General features: G+C 37.3%; 1 long non-coding RNA gene across 1 annotated transcript in view; it reads right to left on the reverse strand.

The window, feature by feature from the left end:
* LOC145981871 (uncharacterized) overlaps positions 1 to 19208 on the reverse strand; it is a 39973-nt gene that overhangs the window by 4872 nt on the left and 15893 nt on the right. Inside the window, exons 2-3 of the long non-coding RNA XR_014440996.1 lie at positions 12060 to 12180; positions 4809 to 4939 (exon numbers count right to left, since the gene is read on the reverse strand). This is a non-coding gene — a long non-coding RNA (uncharacterized LOC145981871). The remainder of the gene's footprint in view (positions 1 to 4808; positions 4940 to 12059; positions 12181 to 19208) is intronic.

The following is a 19208-nucleotide window of genomic DNA, read 5'->3' on the forward strand; positions in this document are numbered from 1 at the left end:
AATTCATATCAGTACTCAATAATTTGTAAAAAAAAAAAAAAAAAAAAAAATTCCTGCAGGAAGAGAGTTAAGGAACATACTTATAAAAAGCCTCTTCAACTCTAAAATCAAAACATTTGATTTTTAAAAAATAGTGAAGAACCACAGGATATGAGTTTTGCTGGGATAATAGTGCAGAAATGGTATTGCAATCTAACTTCTAACGTTATGTACAATATTATTTTTTCTTTTTGACCTTTAACACACATCTCATAATTTCTGTACAATTGTTGGTTACTATACTTTCAGGAAATTAAAAAAAATATATATATATATTCAATGTCCTCTGTGGCCGTGGTGGCTCAGTCGGTAATGCGTCTGACTACCATGCTAAAGGTCCCGGGTTCGATCCCCGGCCGGTTCAAATCCGGGAACTTTTCTAACGGTGGAAGTGGCCCCGGCGCCTACCCAGCGTCGAATAACATGGGTACCTGGGGGGTAAAGGGGGTCAGGGGCGTGATGCTGATCACATCACCCCCACTCACGACTGGATCAAGAAAGTGTGGTGCTATGCACAGGGGAACACTTTACTTTTTTTTTATTCAATGTCCTCTACATTCCATAATTTTTATTTGGGTTTTTACTGTAAAAAATGTTACACTAGCAACCCTGTTTCTTACTGCTGCTTATCAGGAAACTTTTAGAGCTACAAATTATTACTGATAATACAGGGTGATTCAAAAGTCACTCGACACCCTTTTAACTCTCAAACTAATATAGTACAATTAACCATGTGGGTTCATGCAAATAAGCGACTCATGTGTGAGGGAGTTTCCAGGTTATGGCTGCCATATCACCTAATATCAATACTGAATTTTGCACAAAAGTCCCTCCCTCTAATATCTGTACTCAAGTATGTATAAAACGTCCCTGGCTATGCTTTATCTCTACTCAATTTTCAATAAAAAGTCCCTCCTCCTCAATGTGTGGTTGCTCTAAAACCTCTGCTGAATTCTGTTCTCTAATGTCACTATAGAATTCTGCATAAAAAGTCCCTACATCTAATATATCTGTATAAAGTCCCATCTCTTCAATGGTTCCTCTAATATCTCGATTGAATTCTATATAAAAAGTCCCCCCTCTAATATTTCAACTGAATTTTATATTAAAAGTTTTTTTGTTTTAATATATCTACTGAATTCTGTATGAAAACTCCCTCCCTCTAAAATCACAACAGAATTCTGTATTTAGGGCGTTGGCTATTTTTTTTGATGTCATACTGTTTCAGGGTCTTGGTTAGGTGGTTGGATGTGGTGGTATGGGAAAGCAATCCATATCACTTTGTTGTTGCTGCTCGTTGGATGGTTAAACTGTCGAACCTGCATCTCCATAGCTTAGAAGTTAAAGCCATTTATACAAAGATACAACGGCTGTCGCAGAGAAGGTGAGACAGATTTTTTCCTGGCTTGGCAACACTGCCTATGGTTTCAGCACTAGTCGCGTCGTATAGGATGACTCATTCTGTTTCTGTAGCAAGTTGTCACATGTTGCGAAACCACGTTAGTGAGCAGCTGTGTTGATTTACGTGGAACGTGTTTCGTTTACCCCTCCAGGTTTTTGTGTATAACATTGCTTTTCGCGATGAGTATTCAAGATTAACAGCGACATGCCATAAAATTTTATTGGCGTTTAGGGAAAAGTGCTGTGGAAACATATGCAATGTTTCAACAGGGATATGCCGATCAAGACAGACTGAGTAGAGCCACAGTGCACCGATGGCACAAGTTGTTCGAAGATGGGCGCGAATCAGGCGAATCATATTGCACCACGATAACGCATGCCCGCATACCATGCGGGCTTTTCAGATTTACGCGACGAAGAGAAAAATAGAAAATTTCCCGCATACAGCATACAGCCTGGACCTTGCACCCTGCGACATTTGGCTTTTTCCACTATTAAAGGCAGCTTTACGTGGTCGTTATTTCAAGACTAACAAAAAAGTAATCACCGCAGCGTAAGGTTTCTTCAGTTCGCTACCTGACGACGAATTTTCAAAGACATTCACAAACTGACGACGAATTTTCAAAGACATTCACAAAGTGGCAGGAGCCTATGGATGCTTGCTTAGCTGTCAATGGTGCCTATTTTGAAAAAGATGTACTCTACTCGATATGGCTGATTCTGAATAAAAATGTTGTGGTTTGTAATTTTTTTGTTTCATTTTAATGTTTCTTGGAGGGGTCCATGTACATGCTTGTCTTTTAACTGCTAAGCAGTCACGACGTTTTTACCTATTTTGCTCATATTGGACTCAATTGGCAGCTACTGAACCAAATTTTCACCCTAGTACATTTGCTAGCCAATGGAGGTCACCGTTTTCCTATACAGGAATTAGTCTCATCTTCTCACCATAAAAATTATCTCTCTATGATGGAATGACTGCTGGCTATTCAGAAATTCCTGTGCATTCCACTGTCTGTGAGAAAGTATTACAAAGCTATTGTTTATTGGTCCTGTGACTGGTCACGAGTAGGTTACCCCAAATTGGACTTCTCAGTTTGGCTATCAGGGTAAAAGATGACTAGGCCCTGACTGGTCACTGGTGTCATATTTTTGATGCTGAGTAGCATTAACTTTATATCTGATTTTGCAAATTTCACCCTTTTCTGCTTTGGTGGTTGAAATAGTGTGAACGCAACAAGTCATTGTATCATAATTAGAATTATATTGATTTAAAATTGGTTAAATTAACTGCAGCATTGTAAAGTAATACATTCTTTTGAGAGCACTTTTCCCAGTAATTTGAATTGTGCCCTTTATCCATTTCTTTGTTAATAGACACATTAAATTCAGGTCCGCATATTATAATTCATGTGAGAAGTTTTGCTGTTGCAAAAACAATGAAAATTATATTTACATTCCGTGAAAATGTCACATAGCTTTTTACTGATCCCTAAAGAAACCAGTGCTTTGCAAAAGTATCAACTGGTATCAGTGATTACAATCCAACCGATAGTTTCTGATACATCAGTATCAGCTTAGGAATTGTCTTCATTGGAGCTGATCAGATGATCTTATCAATTGCACTAGTGCTGCTCCCTTCCTTGGCATTTTGTTGAGTTTCTGATTAGATGTGCTTATTCCACTTTCCCACCAATCAGGGATGTCTGCAATATTTTGTGTTTGTTAATCTGTGTGTGTGTGTATCCGAGTGAAACTTGTAGGAAGGGGGGAGAGATTCTTCCTTCTGGTTGCATATTTCTATGCCCTGGGGATGCTAGACATAATATTTGACTTTAACGTGCCCTCCCCAACCTGTATATACAGGGTGTGGCAACGTAACTTCCTTTTTTGAAATGCGCGCCATGCAGCCTGTAGAGCTCGTAGCGGGGTGGGAGTGGTCTCATTCGACAGGCGCGAGTCTAAAGTTTAGTTTGCATTGTGGTCAGTCGCCATCATGTGTTGGAACAGTGAGAAGCGTGCATTTGCCGTCGAGGCCTACTTTATGAACAGATGTTCTGTTATTGCAACCCAGCGCACCTCGATCAGGGGCGATTTGGAGTGGCCAGCCTGCTCCCCCGATTTTGCCCCTTGCGATTTTTTTTTTTTTTTTTTTTTAAATTCCACGTTTTATGCAACCCATCCAAGCACCCTGCAAGACCTGAAGGCCAACATCCGTCAAGAAATTGCCAACATTCCCGCTGATATGCTGGTTCGGGTCATGAAAAACACCAGAAATCAGCTTCTTCAGTGTATGGACAACACTGGCGTCACCTCCCTGATATGATTTTCAAAACTGTGTGAAACATAACTTTAGATATGTACCTACAGTGTAAAAAAACCATTAAACAATTCTAATTCTTCACATGGGTTTTATTGTGTTCTGAAATAAGGAAGTTATGTTGCTGCACCCTTTATATTCAAATAGTGCATTTAGAATTCTGATTGAGCAAAGAACTGCTTCAAAAGTGAATGGAAGATCATAACCTTAGTTTTTGATGCCCGAGTTATTTAATCTCAAGTCTATTCTGAGAATTTAGATGTTTACATTAGTGTATTTGTCCAAAAATAAGTCTTACTTTTTATCAAAATTTGAACTGTGGAATGTTGAGGTGCAGCTCATATTCACAACCTTGGCTTTGTAATTCCTTCGGGCTCTTATTTCCCACTCAAAATATTAAAACAACCATGACCCATTACATATTTAAATAACAAAGCACAACCTCATTTTTACTCAACAATAATAGCAAGAAAGAATTCTCTCTATTCTTTACTTTTAGTATATACAATTTCTAATCATTTAACTCATTCATGTCCAGCTCTTAGAGGGGCATTTAAACTCCCAGCCCACGCTTTTTCTGAATACAATCCAGGGTGCATATGATATTTTACATTTTGCTTAGGTTATGGGAACTTTTTCTGTAATTCTCAATTGTATAGCCTTGCACACTATTCATATGTCATATCTTAATACCAGCTTATTTGAATTTACTCCAAGGGGATTTATTTATAAGAACAGGGTTGTAAGAAAATTGTAGGAAGTTCATATTGATTTTCACTATTCGTTAGAGTAAAAATGACAATTTCATTTTTCAGATTTTGTATCTAATATTAACGATAATATTCAAGAACAACGGACTCTGTCCATATCATGTATCCACTAATACTCTGATAGATTTTGCTCATCTTGCAACTGAAAAACAGGAGAATAGAACATGTTTTAACTCTTCAATATTACTCTTACAGTATTGTTACAGCATGAAGAATTGAATTATTTCAATGTAAGAAAGTGACTTCAAGTTAATGAAAGAAACATGCATGAGACTTACATGATTTGGTCCCAGCTGAGTTGCACTCTCTGCATCACAGGAAACTGGTGTAACTTCTCAAGCTGATTCCATGTTCACTTCGATTCTTCCTCAGGTCACCACTGCTTCCAGATCTCCTTCAGATCCTGTAACTGTAATACAATAAATTTTAGTATGCCTTATTAATGTTTCTTTGTATTCTTGCAATTAAGATGTGTACCCGAATTATAACTGAACTTTCATTCATGTTCTGTAAAGCGTGTGGTTCAAAGAAACTGAACCAACTTAGATGGCCTCGTGAAGCTTGAGCAGTGAAACTTCATACAGATGCTATGGAGAAAAGCAAATGGAAATAGTTCAAATTTTCACCACCTGGTGGCAATGTGGTGCTGAAATAACAAGCAAAAGTCTGATATGCAAAACTTTATAATTGGTCAGTGCAGCAACATGAATTATACTTTGGAATCGTACGTGTGATCAATGGTTGCATGAAACATTTTCCAGGTTGTTGTACACCCGATTTTTCATCAGCACTTACTTCCCCATGGTTTCCATAGCCCCTGTACAAAGTTTCACCACAATTTGATGCTTTGAGGGGTTTGAGAGAGCTCTTAAATAATGACCACCTCGTATTTCATAAATCATGGTTGGAGGAAGATTTTTAAAGGATAATGGACATCAATATATAGTAGCTTGCACAGAACAACAAAATATCTTCTTCATCTACAGAGTTCATTAGTAGTTTCTTTGCAAGAGAGAAATATTCAGAGACAAACAGGTAGAGTTGGAAGTGGTAAAAAAAAACTAGTTTTATTCCGCAGCTTTTTCACAAATGTGACTCAAATCAATAAAAATACAGGAGTTTGCAGTATTTTTCCTCTTCCATGGTTTTAGTTTATCTCCGTACTGTAAAATAGACACTCATTTCTAAATATAAAATAAAATTTACGATATGAAATTCGTAGCTAGACAAAACCGTGTTTTCAAGAAAGCTGGCTTTTTTGAATGGCCGGTTCTTTCCTGAGTGTTATCTTCATATTTCGGTAGGCTTATTAAATACGAGGGTGGTTCAGCATGCTCCGCCCCTGACCCATTTCCAGTGATAGTAGAGACCTGTAATTTTATATGTAACATTGTTCATTCTTTAGACTAATATCCACAAAGTTTCAAGAATTTACAACAATTTCTCTATTTGTTACACGTTGATGATCAGTAAGAAGTGTAGCCACATGTGAAACAATGGGAAAATCTGAGGTCTGAGCAGTGATAAAATATTTACTCAAGAAAAATCTAACACGGGAAGACATCCATGCAGATATGGTGGGAACTCTTGGTGACTTTAGCCTTTCATATGATCTAGTGAAGAGATGGTGCCGTGAATTTAAATGTGGTCGGCAGACCTGTGAAGATGAGCATGGTGGTGGCTCATCTGCAACGGTGACCACACCAGAAATGATTACAAAAGTGCATGGCATGATTTTGGCAGACCGGCGAGTGACTGTCCGCCATATAGCAGACACATGTGGCATCTCAACTGGCAGTGTGCATTCAATTATTCATAATCATTTGTTAATGAAGAAAATCTCTGTACGTTGGGTCCCGAGAATGCTGACAGTCAACCAAAAGAGGACACGTTGTGTGAGAAGTCAGAACCTGTTGCGGACAATATTGGCTGACAAGCCAAAGTTTCTGAAGAGATTTGTTACAATAGATGAAACGTGGGTTCACCACTTCGATCCCGAAAGTAAACGCCAAAGCATGCAATGGAAACACCCCCATTCTCCACCCCCAAAGAAATTCAAGGTTCAACCATCAAAGGGCAAAGTGATGGCATCTGTGTTCTGGGATGCAGAAGGAATTATTTTGATAGATTATCTTCAACAGGGAAAGACAATCACAGGTGTTTATTTTGCAACCCTAATTGAAGAATCATGTAGTGCCATCAAGGAGAAACGCCGCGGAATGTTGGCCCGTGGTGTGTTGTTCCATTGTGACAATGCTCCCACCCACACCTCCCAAGTTGCGGTGGCTGCAATTCATGCAGCAGGGTTCGAAATTGTCCCTCATGCCCCTTATTCTCCAGATCTGGCCCCTAGTGACTTCCACCTGTTGCCGAACATGAAGAAACACCTTCGTGGGAAACATTTTGCCAGTGATTCCAAGGTTATGGATGTTGTGAATGCTTGGTTGCAGGACCAACCACAAGAATTTTTTTCTGCTGGGATTGAAGCACTGGAAGGCCGATTGGAAAATTGTGTTAATGTTGCAGGGGACTATGTTGAAAAGTGACACAGTGATTTGGTTTTCCTACGAGGGTTCCTTCTATGTCAGGGGCGGAGCATGCTGAACCACCCTCGTATATCTATGTAGTATAAACATATTCACAAAACTAGAGTAGTTTTGTATGTGTTTTTAATAGAACCTAATAGTATGATTTTCAATGCTTGAATTTGTTATACGGACACGTACATGAAGCAAAAAAGAAAATCTAGTATCAAATCTCTTTACATTAAATTTTGTGTTCAGTAATACATATTTGTATTCTGGCTTTCCAGTACATCATGTATAATTTGGTTAAATGGCCACTAAACCTGGTCATGGAGCAACTAGTGATGTTTTTTGGCTGCTTGTTGCAGTGGTTCTCAACCTTTATTTCTTACAAGTCAATGCCATGATCCCAACAATTTCACTCATAAATGCATTTCTGAACTTTATGCAACTTGCTGTTACATATAAAATTAGTTTCAAATTTTCCGTCAAACCCCTGGGTGCAACGGAACTATTGTGGCCCGGTGGTTGAAAAACAATGGCACTAAAACTGAAGTAGACTGGCCGCAAATGGAAAAAAAATATATAAAATAAATCTGGAGTGGACCTACAGTTTGAAATGAGATCCAGAGCACTCTGCCTCCACTGAGGATTGAACCTCAGACACCTTATTACAAGCAACAGCATTACTTTATTCCACTCCAGAGGCCCATTCATGATTATAAAAGGAACATTCTATCAAAATGCAGGCCTTTTCCATCAATAGTACTTGCAAAATGAAATCTTAATCTCTGATGAAGTACCTAACAATCTTGTTAAGTATAAAGAATATTCAGACCGAAGCAACACATGACAGTGGGGGGTGTCACATTGAAGTGACAAGGGCACCTTTAGTCTGTAAGCAAGCATCCACCATGCATGCACAAACAAGACCGAGGCGACATGATGCGTGCCATTGAAGGAGCTTTCAGACTGAAGTCACAGATGACAAGCGACACAGACTTCTTCAGTATGAAGCAAAACATTCACCGTGCACAATGCATGCCATTGAGAAAACAATATAGTCCGAGCAACATGCAAGTGGCATGTTTTGCTCATTCTTGCATTTCAATTCAAAAGGTTGAATGGATTACTGCTTCCAAGTGACACGTCACTTGTTGCTTCAGTCTGAAAGTTCCCTGAGAAAACGGTACAGGCCAAGTGACACTTGCAGCTTCTGTTCCTTCAGTTCAAAAGGTTGCATTTACTCCTAAGGGTTGGTTTCCAAGAGTCACGTGTCGCTTCCAGCTCAAAGCCCCGTTAAACAGGATATACATATACTTCTGCATATGTGTTGTGAACAGTAAAGATTTTTAATTGTCCCGAAACATCGAATATTTTATACTAACATTTGTTTCATATTTTATGACATCATCAAAACATGTAAAATCCTGTTTTAAGTCAATTTCATGGTCAGATGTGCTCATTAGGACTTCATGTTTAGTTTTAACCCTAGCTTACCCTTGCCCTACAAGAAACTTACATACTGGGGGGTGGCTCACAGGCCACACTTTGTTTTATCACTAAATTTCAAGAAACCATTTTATAATGAATCACTGCTTTGCTGATTATATATGTGCAGTTATTTATTAATTACAATAATTAATAATAAATTATTTCATGAGTCTGTCACATATATAATTTATCATTCACTAAAACTCAGACTATCCATAATAATTTTTATTAATGTTTGTTTTTAGTTTGCAGAAGTTCAGTTTTATATTAAATATAATTACAATAATTACCATCATAATCAACCAATTGTACAGTCACGGACACTGTCGGCTTGTAATGAATACATTGACTTTCAATGGAATCGTTACAAGCCGGCAGTGTCCGTGACTGTACACTGTCACTGGCATGAGTGTCTCGAATGAGGTCTGCAGTATTGGTCCCCCAAGAACCCATTGTGGAGAGATCCGAGCAATATTGTTGGTGTTGGAAAGGTTATGGTGTGGGCCTGGATCTGGGGGACACGTGTCATTGGCCCATTCAGCATTCATGACAATTCAAATACAGAGGGCTACTTTCAGTTGTTACAAGAACACATTTTTCAGTCACTTTTGACTGAGGATGACAGCTTCCCTCATATTTTCAGCAGGACGGGGCAACACCTCATTATAGGTGACAGGTTCGTCACTATCTGCACCTCCAGTTCCCTGGTCGATGGATTGTCGACGTGGGCCAGTGGAATGGCCTCCCCGATCTCCAGATTTGATTTTTACCTGTGTGGCCAGGAAAATAGTGTATGCAGAAAAGATTTGGGATGTGGGTTACTTGGAGCAACAGATACTGGATACCTGTGCACACATCACACCTGAGATATTGATCCATGTCCACAGAACATGGGAGAACCGTCTCAACATGTGCATAGAACAAGGACAGCATATTGAACACAACTTTCATATGCCCATAACTTCCTTATCATTAAAGTTTTCATAAATCTGACTTCACCACTGATAGCTCGGGTAGTTTGGACACACAAGTAAGAAAGCACAAGGGGTGTACATCCAAGGAAGTCAGTCAATTCATATGCAAAGAAGGTGCGGCGTTGCATGTTTCAAAAGAACCTGCATATCACAGGAATACAACTTGAGCATAACCAAAGTATTTGCAGTTTCTAAGAGGTCGATGAAATGGTAACAATGGTACAAAAATGTGAAACTTTGTATTAAGTTATTTTTATGCTCAGATAGGCTAATCAGGACATGGCGTTCAGTTTTAAAATGGAATACGAATCACTATGCAATATGTCTCCACTGAGGATGATACCTGGTACACCCTGATTATAAGACAGTGTTACCACTATGCCATTGGGTAGGTAATACACAAACTCACATACGGCAAAAACAAATTTCTTAACTTGCAGAAATGGCCAATGTGTCTTTCTTGGATGTAAAATTATGTATTTAGGTAGTTCCAAAATATGACTTCATGAACCTCTGAAACTCTTTACTGGCACTGCAAGTGAAATAGGTTAGCGGTAATTAGTAAAAAGCCACAGTTTCCAGTTTTCCCCAAAAAAGGCAGCTTTTATCAGAAAAAAACTGTCCATTTAAAAAAGCCGGCTTTTTTGCAACTCTACCTATACTACTGCTTGAGTATGTAAAAAAGTACATTGTGTATACTGTAAAAAACAAGTGTGTGAAGTTTGAAAGCATTAAACATGTTTTGTAAACACATTCCTTACTTTCTTTCTCACACAGGAACAATACTACATTAAATATTTATAATATGTTACCATCTTGCAAATTTTACTGTAGGTAAGTTCAGTCTCTGGGTTATCAGCCTGTGTATAGGACTGGTGGCAACCTACCATTGCACAGTGGTCCAAGTGAATGCAAAACCTGGCCAAAATTGCCAAAGTAGGTTTGGTACCCTTATAATTCGAGAGCAAAATGTCCATTCTATTGAAAACTACCTGATGTTACACAATAAGTGTCTCCCTCAGTTGGCTAGCAACCCTTGAAATGTGGTATGATGTGATCTTTGTTAGTTTGTTGCAGAAAGGACTTTACCACGTAGTTAGGTTTGTGTCTTTATAAACATTTATCGGATACCAATTTTGGTTTGAAACTTATTTTTTGTTACTAAGCTTTAATTATAAGGCAATACTTTTGTCATCTTGTTTAATCAAGTATTAAATTGATAATGTGCCGGAACTCAAGTTAGTGCAAAAAGCCACGGATTTCTTCCTTTTCAATACTTCTCGTCAAGTTACAAAACAACTCAAACAAGGTCAAGTTAAGATTAAACCCTCTTATGTTAGAATAATGTTTCTAGTTTCAGGATCCAAAAGTAGTTTTTGCCAGTTCTCATCATAAAAAGTAGTAAATGTAATTGGATACGTGAGATCTTCATTCTTTGTAAGTTGGGTTGGGATGGACATGTGGGCAATTTCAATGTAAGCAGAGGGATTTCAAGACACACACTTTCGTCACATCCCTTGTGCAGCTTAAGATACACTATGAATGTAAGAAACCAGGAAAAGCGGCTATATTCTTTGACCTTCAACGACAAGATTTTGCTGGCCGATCAGGCTTCAATTGAAAAAGGAAATACGGCTCTCACAGAAAAGTGTTCTATGCGCTTACTTAGCCCAGATCTACACAATAATGGCCTGACTCAATAATATGAAGGTAATAGATTTTAGCAGGAATTAAAATCTGGACACATTCTGTATTAGCCTCTCTAGGTTACATTACACTTCGTGGAACTGCATGGAAATCAAAGCACGGGAGGTGAGATGAAAGGTAAATAAACAGCAGATGAAGAAAAAGCAGAAGATACATGCCTAGATGAAGATTGAATGAGGCATCATTATAGATGCACCAAGCAGAAAATTGAGCTGCACTTCCCGCTCTATCAACATGCCAGCTTCCATTCAGAAGATACTTGTCCATGGTCCAACAATTATTTCGGCTGCTTAAATCCAGTCATCTCCACAGAGCAGTCTGAGACACACACTTCAAAATGATGTATTAGACTTCCATATAAGTCTCCTCCAGTCACTGGCTGATGTTGAAACAGATCAAGATGGAAATTGTATTGGCATTAAAATATAATACTGTCCAATATTGTGTTCCTTCCTTAAAATGATAGAATATGTTAAAAAAAATTGCATTCTGAGGTCATAGACCAAAAAATGAATTTTGACCAGGTTTCCATGCATCTCGACCACTGTGATCGTGAGGAAATTTGGGAGCTACGAGCAAGTAACGTAACCTGGTATGGAAAATCTCCTATACGGCTGATCCCACATCACCCTATTACTGGTTGTAGATCTCCACACCTATGGGAGGGAGACTGGCAGTCTAGAGATAGGGCAAGGCTCCTTCTAGGGCTGTAGAGCCACAGGTTATAAGAATCACAGCATTGAAATGAACATCTGGTTTTAATGATCCTTGCTTTGGTTACTACAAAAGTGATTTCCAGTTAATGAAAGATGCATTAAAGATGACTTACATGATTTGATTCCTGTTGCATCCCGGGGTCATTGATGTAACTTCCCTACTTGATCATTCCATGCTCACTGCAAGTCTACTCCATGTTACCACTGCTTCCAGATTTTCTTCAGCTCCTGTAACTGTGGATGTACAATACCTTTTAGACTGCTTATCTTCCGTTTATATTATGTGTATCACATGAACAGTAATATCCCTGCTTTTAAAGGTGTGTACCCAAATTATAAATCGCCTGTTCATTTATATTTACGAAGTGCGTAGTTCAATATTCAGTTTGAAAACAATATTCCAACTGTACGAAACACTGGCCAATTCAAGGTCAGATTTAAATAGAGGAAATTTAACTCCACTGTAAGCACACATTGGTTTATCTTGGAATAATAATAGTGTGTTATTAAAAAGGAACTAGACAACCTAGAAAAGTACACCTCTACACTGCAGTCACCAGACACAGATCCACAGGGATGGTCATTGCACCTCCCAAATTCTTACATTGTAATACTGAATGTCCATTATTATTATTATTAACATTTGTTGCTAATTCTGTATTGAGGTCTTCTATTAATAATCTACATTTCAAATTAAAATTAAACAACATTATCCTAGAGAAAAATCCTTTTTTCTCCACTATTCATCGTATCTTTATAACATTACCTTTATCACGACAATGAAAATATGTAATAATGATGGAAGAAAATAAATATTTTACTTATCTGGGATTTGAACCTAATCTTCCTATTTTCACTATGTGCATGTTAATCCCTAGAGACCTGTGCATTGTTCATGCAAATATAAACTAACCAGCATGCAATTCACTAATGGCTCCAAATTGTACATTTACTTTCAGTTTTATAAAAGAAAGAAATGCGTATACAGGGTGGCCACTCTAGAACCATGATAAAATTCAAGTATAATTCCCGGTTTTCAAGGCGAACTTTCTAATAATTCAAGGGTACAAGCAGATGTTCAACAAAATTGAAACAAACAGCAAAAACAAAAATATCAGAGATTCATATAAAGGTGTAAATGAATTTAGAAAGGGGTGGCAACCTAAAGTATATAAACTTGATAAAAGATAAAGACGGTGATTTTCTATCTGACCCAAGCGATATTCTAAATAGATTGAAGAACTACTTTAATGACCTTTTAAATGTCCATGTAGGAGATAAGTCAGAAGTAAATGAAGTATACACAGCAGAACCTTTAGTTCCAGAACCTAACTTGACTGAAGTTAAAGATGCTATTAAAAGGCTAAAGAATAACAAAGCACCTGGCATTGATTTAATACCAGCTGAGTTAATTAAATATGGTGGAAATTCATTAATATGTCAAATTCATAAATTAATTTGTTTAATATGGAATAAAGAAGAAATCCCTCAACAGTGGAAAGAATCCATAATTGTTCCTGTGTTTAAAAAAGGTGATAAAATGAACTGCAATAATTACCGTGGAATTTCTCTACTCTCAACAACATACAAAATATTGTCTAACATTCTTTTAACAAGACTAAACCCATATGCTAATGAAATTATATGTGATTATTAGAGCCCGGAAGTTTGGCAGAATGCCTCTTTTTATCTACTGCATATATTGATAAAATTTTTCCGGATATACGTTTCTTATGTTGTTTCGAAAGTTTTAGAAGCCTTTTCATTTTGCATATTTTGCCTATTTGGGACCCCACTGCCTATTTTTAATTATAATGCCTTTTTTTGCCTTTTTCAATGAAATTTGACCATTTTTTTAAAAAAAAATGTGTATATAAATTATTTTTCTCCGAAAAAACGTTGTTGGCATTTATTTTTCTTCCGTTTATTATGTGAGTAATTTTCGTCTTATTTAAGTAATATTGAACTCGTGCATGTTTCAACATTGCTGAAGGAGAAAAGTGTATTTCATGCTCAGTTAGGATATTGCCTTTCGGTTAACATTTCCTTGTGCATGATTGGCTGCTGAAGTGGACAGATTGATTTCGAACACAAAGAAGATATTTCTGAAATCTCCCTCTCGAACCCGAAAATTTAAGGAAGTTGCATCTGAGCTTAGTTTACCTCTGCAACCAGTCTTGACCAGATGGGGAACCTGGATATCAGCAGCTATATATTGCTAACGACCTTGAAAAAATCAGTGAGATGATAGATGCTCTTCCAGAAAATGAAGCGGCTTCAGTGGAAAAACTCCTGTGCTATTCAAGTTTATTTTTGCACATTATGGTGCATTGCCAGAGACAATTACAATTATAGCATCCATGAAAATCTACGAGGAATCTATGCAGCAGATGATGGAAGTGCCAGGAGAAAAGGGGCCAGCTGTTGCGGAAAAGTGCAAACGGGTAGTGAGTGCAAATGAGGACTTGAAACAATTGAAAACAATTTGTGATATTCTAAAAGGTGAAAATGCTGTTACCAGAATGAGTCCAGCTACATTAGCTTGTTTTATGTATGCTCCAATAACTTCTGTCGAAGTAGAAAGATCATTTTCTATTATGAAAAACATTCTCTCTGACAGACGACTATCAATGAATGTTGAGAACTTAAAAAAACACCTTGTAGTTATGTGCAATCATGACGGAGAAAATTGAAATGCTCTTCCCAATGTAGATTTTAACATTTTGCCAGAAATTACAGATAAACGTAAGTGACTTCCAAATGTGCCTTTTTTCGGTTTATTTTGCCTTTTTTTCATTTTTAGTGCCTATTTTCCACATTATAAATGCCTTTTTGCCTGCCTATTTTAACGAAAATAAATGCCTAAACTTCCAGGCTCTAGTGATTATCAATGTGGATTTAAACGTAACAGATCAACTTAGGATCAAATTTTTCACATCAGACAGACACTTGAAAAAAAGTGGGAATATAATCAAAATGTCCATCAGCTATTAATCGATTTCAAGAAAGCATATGATTCGGTCAAAAGAGATAAATTATATAATATATTAGTAGAGTTTGGAATACCTAAGAAGCTTGTTAGTATGATAAAAGTATGCACCAGTGAAACAAAGTAAAATTTGTGTGGGTATTAATATGTCTGACAAATTTACAATTCATGATGGGTTAAAACAAGGAGATGCATTATCTCCATAGTTCTTTAATTTTGCCTTAGAATATGCTGTTAGGAAGGTAAAAGAAACTAACGAAGGACTAAAATTAAATGGTGTGACCCAGTTGTTATCATATGCAGATGATGTAGACTTATTAGGGGATGATATAAATACAATTAAGAATAATGCTAAAATACTTTTCAAAACTGCTAAAGAGATAGGTTTGGAAGTTAACAAAGAGAAAACTAAATATATGCTTACAGGCCGAAACCAAGAGTTAGGTAATAACCAAAATCTAATTATTGATAACTCGTTTGAACTAGTTTCCAAATTCAAATACTTTTAACAAATGAAAATTATATTAAAGAGGAAATAAAAAGTAGGCTTAATTCAGGAAATGCATGTTACTTCTCTCTTCATAAACTTTTGTCTTCTCGTTTAATATCTAAGAAACTAAAAGTTAAAATATACAAAACAGTAATTTTGCCTGTAGTATTTTGTGGGTGTGAAACTTGGTCCCTTACATTGAAAGGGGAACCCAAATTGAGAGTATTTGAAAATAAGATCCTTAGGAAAATCTTTGGACCTAAAAGGGATGAGGAGACAGGTGAGTGGAGAAGGTTACATAATTTGTATTCATGTCCAGATATTATTAGAATAATTAAATCAAGAAGACTTAGGTGGGCAGGCCATGTGGCACGAGTGGGAGAGGAAAGAGGAGTTCACAGGATTCTTGTTGGGAAACCTGATGGTAAGAGACCTAAAGGAAATCGGTAGAGATGGAAAAGAGTATATAGTTCTTGCTCAAGATAGGGACAGATGGAAGGCCTGTGTTGCTGCAGCCATGAACCTTCGGGTTTAAGAAGGCTAGGGAGTTAGTTAGACAAGCAGATGTTTTTTTCTATTTCAACCTTACGTTATCCCTTCCCACCGCACATATATAGTAGTAACAATATAAAAGGTCTGTGTGATTTCAATGTATCCAAAAATTCTAATTCAATTCAAATAAACGGTATAGTCTTAATATTTAAAATTTAAGGTGCAGAGTTTTAAATTTGCCATTTCACATACATCTACAAACACAAGTCACAAATGTTATACACGAAGATAACTAATCTACGAAAAATTGTTAATTGTATAAGAATTTTAAACTCTAAGTTTGAATGATCAACTTCAAGATACCTTATCTCGCAATAATCTTAGTCTCTCAGATAGATCGTTCTGCAACGGACACTAACAAAATAAACGGATTCGGAGATAATGTTTTATTTTCCACGCAGCTTTCTTTCCCTTCCTTGATAAAAATAAAAGCTAAAGTAAAAACTTGCCTCAAGGCATTCATTGATTGAATGAGATTTTCATTAACCCTTTCATGCATGAATTTTGAAAAAAATATTCAAATGTCGTTCAAAAGGTTTATATATATGAAACTGACCTAATTTACATCATTGACAACCTTTTTTTCATATTTTGAAATATATAGGGCAAACAAATGCTAAAAATAGGTCACCACCTCATATGAAGCTTCCGTTCATTTAGACATATATTCAAGGTATAGAAAGAGTGAATTGTTGCAAATTTTCATCTTGATAAATAAAGGCAGTTGCAACTTGACTTTTAAATTCAATAGATCCATGTCCTGTTTTCCGCTGGCCTTTCATAGTAACCATGAATTGACTACGGCGACGTTGAGAATATGGTGAAATATTCGTATATACCAATGGTTGTTTCTTATGTTGTGACTGTACAGGCTACGAGAAAGTCCATCTTATCAACACCACCCATGTGTTTATTGTACATCTGCACTACATATGCTTTGCTGTATCTTTGTACAGTGTCCATTGGCTCTAAACCTGCGAATGAAGACACAACACGCACTATATTATTGTCGTGCCACTTTATGATGGTTACATTTTCTGCTGAGGTAGCCACACACACATTCTCACGCTCTCTTTTCTTAATTTCTTTATCATTTTTCAATTTTGCTTCTGCTCCTTCCAACCTGTTTGACCTGCGGGTACCAATTACATAAATATCTTGTAGTTTTAGTTCCATTACCAAAGGCATCGACGTAAATAAATTGTCACAATACACTTTGTGATTGTTTCCCGACATGTCATGGCATAGACGAATCACCACATCACCTGCCACACCAAACTGAGAAGGCTTTCCTTTTCCACCACTTGAACCTTGATATGCTTCGAAACATTAGACATAACCTGACACTTCTGCCCTTACCCACATTTTGAATCCCCATCGCTTTGGTTTTGATTTGATATATTGCTTCAAGCTGGAGCGACCTTTGAAAGGAATCATCATTTCGTCCACGGAATGAGATTCTTCAGGATCAGCATCATCATGGAAGGTTTCAAGAAGTTTTCTTAGGAGAGGACGAATTTTGATAAGGCAATCTGTGTTATTTGCAGGGATTGTTTCATTGTCAATAAAATGTAAAGACTTCCTGATTTCTTCAAAGTGATTCACAGACACGTGATCTGCAATAATTGACAGACGTAATCCTGAGTTGGCAGACCGATAACTTCTTATTCGTGGATACCTTACATATGTCATCGAAAGGTAGATGCCTAGAAATTGTTTGGTCTCACCCTAAGTCAGCTTCAAATTTTCTTTGCCTTTCTGCTGGCATATAAATTAGTTTGATACATAATACTATCCAGAACAGGGAAAATTTGCAAAAAAATTCATCTGGAGTATCACATTCAATTTTGACACAGTGTCAACCGTTTCACCATGCAGGGTTGCTCGCAAACTCATTATTCTTTCCACAGAACCAAACAAGATTACGTTTTCTTGGAGGTTTACTGTTGGTTTGTAATACATCCGTGTCCATCCTACGTACTTCACTTGAACCTTCTTCCTTGTTCTGAGATGTGGGTAAAACTAGAGGCTCTTCTGATAACCTGGGTACATATGTCTCATCAGCACTGTCATCTGCTACAAAATCATCTTCTGAGTCGAATGGGTAATCTAAAACAAGCTGAATTTCCTCTGTACATATTACTTTTTGAGCCATTGAAGTTCCTGAAACAAGGGAAACACACAACCAATTTCCATTTGTAGACAAACATGTTGATTATAAAATAACCACGCTGATTTTACATAATGTGTTCCATGAACTACGAAATACAGTAGAACTCAACTGCGTGGCTCAACAGCCCTTGAAGGGGCAGGGCCTGCCAGAGCAGCTTTTCATTGGGTGACGCGTGGTCAGCGCATCAGATCCCATCACCACTGCTTTTCTGGCTTTCGTGACAGGAGCCTGCTACTTCTTGAAATAGCTTGCCAATTGTCTGCACAATGTTGGGTCAGTACCGAAATTTTTGGAGCAACCACCGGGAATAGAACCTGTGACTGCTCGCATCAAAGGCGAGAATGCTAACCACTTGGTTAGTCGGGAGCCGTAAATAGAGTAGAAGTTATCATATTTATATCCCTTTAGATCTGCAAATGTACATGATCTACAAAGTAAAGCAGTGGTTTCTGCTAGTAAACATTTTAGTAAACTGAAATTGCAAATGAATCCTGAACATCCAAGGAAATAGATTGACGCCAGTTGAAAAAAAAAAAGAGTGGAGAAAACCTATTTTGCTCTGAACACAATTTGACCTGTTTGGTAATTGGAAGAAGATTCTGCATTGTCTTTGTAACAATTACAAAACACATCCAAAATGCATGCAGGCCTAATGAGACACCTTGTCTCTCATGAAAATTTAACGTTGTTGCTCAGTAACCTAATTTGAAGCTCAACGTGTTTTCTCAATAATTGTATTATTTACTTCAGTTCAGCTTCAAAATTTTACATCTACGTATCCTCTAGGAGACAAGAATATAAACAATATTTTTCTTATCTTTGATACTGACTTCTTCCTTTGCAAATGAAACAAACTTGTAGCACCTTTCAGACAGGTGTCCTGATGCAGGTAGGCTGGTCTACTTTCCGGAATAAAATGGACCAGCCGCCTACCGCTGGAATCAGGAACTTCTACCAACCTCGCTTGAGATGTCCATGCACAAACAGTTGCAATTTTGTTCAATTTGCGGTGCATACAATAATGAATATACGAGACCTCATATGAGGGTTTTATACAT

Source organism: Lepisma saccharinum, chromosome 30, assembly GCF_977018435.1.
Source record: "Lepisma saccharinum chromosome 30, izLepSacc3.1, whole genome shotgun sequence".
NCBI classification, from domain to species: domain Eukaryota; kingdom Metazoa; phylum Arthropoda; class Insecta; order Zygentoma; family Lepismatidae; genus Lepisma; species Lepisma saccharinum.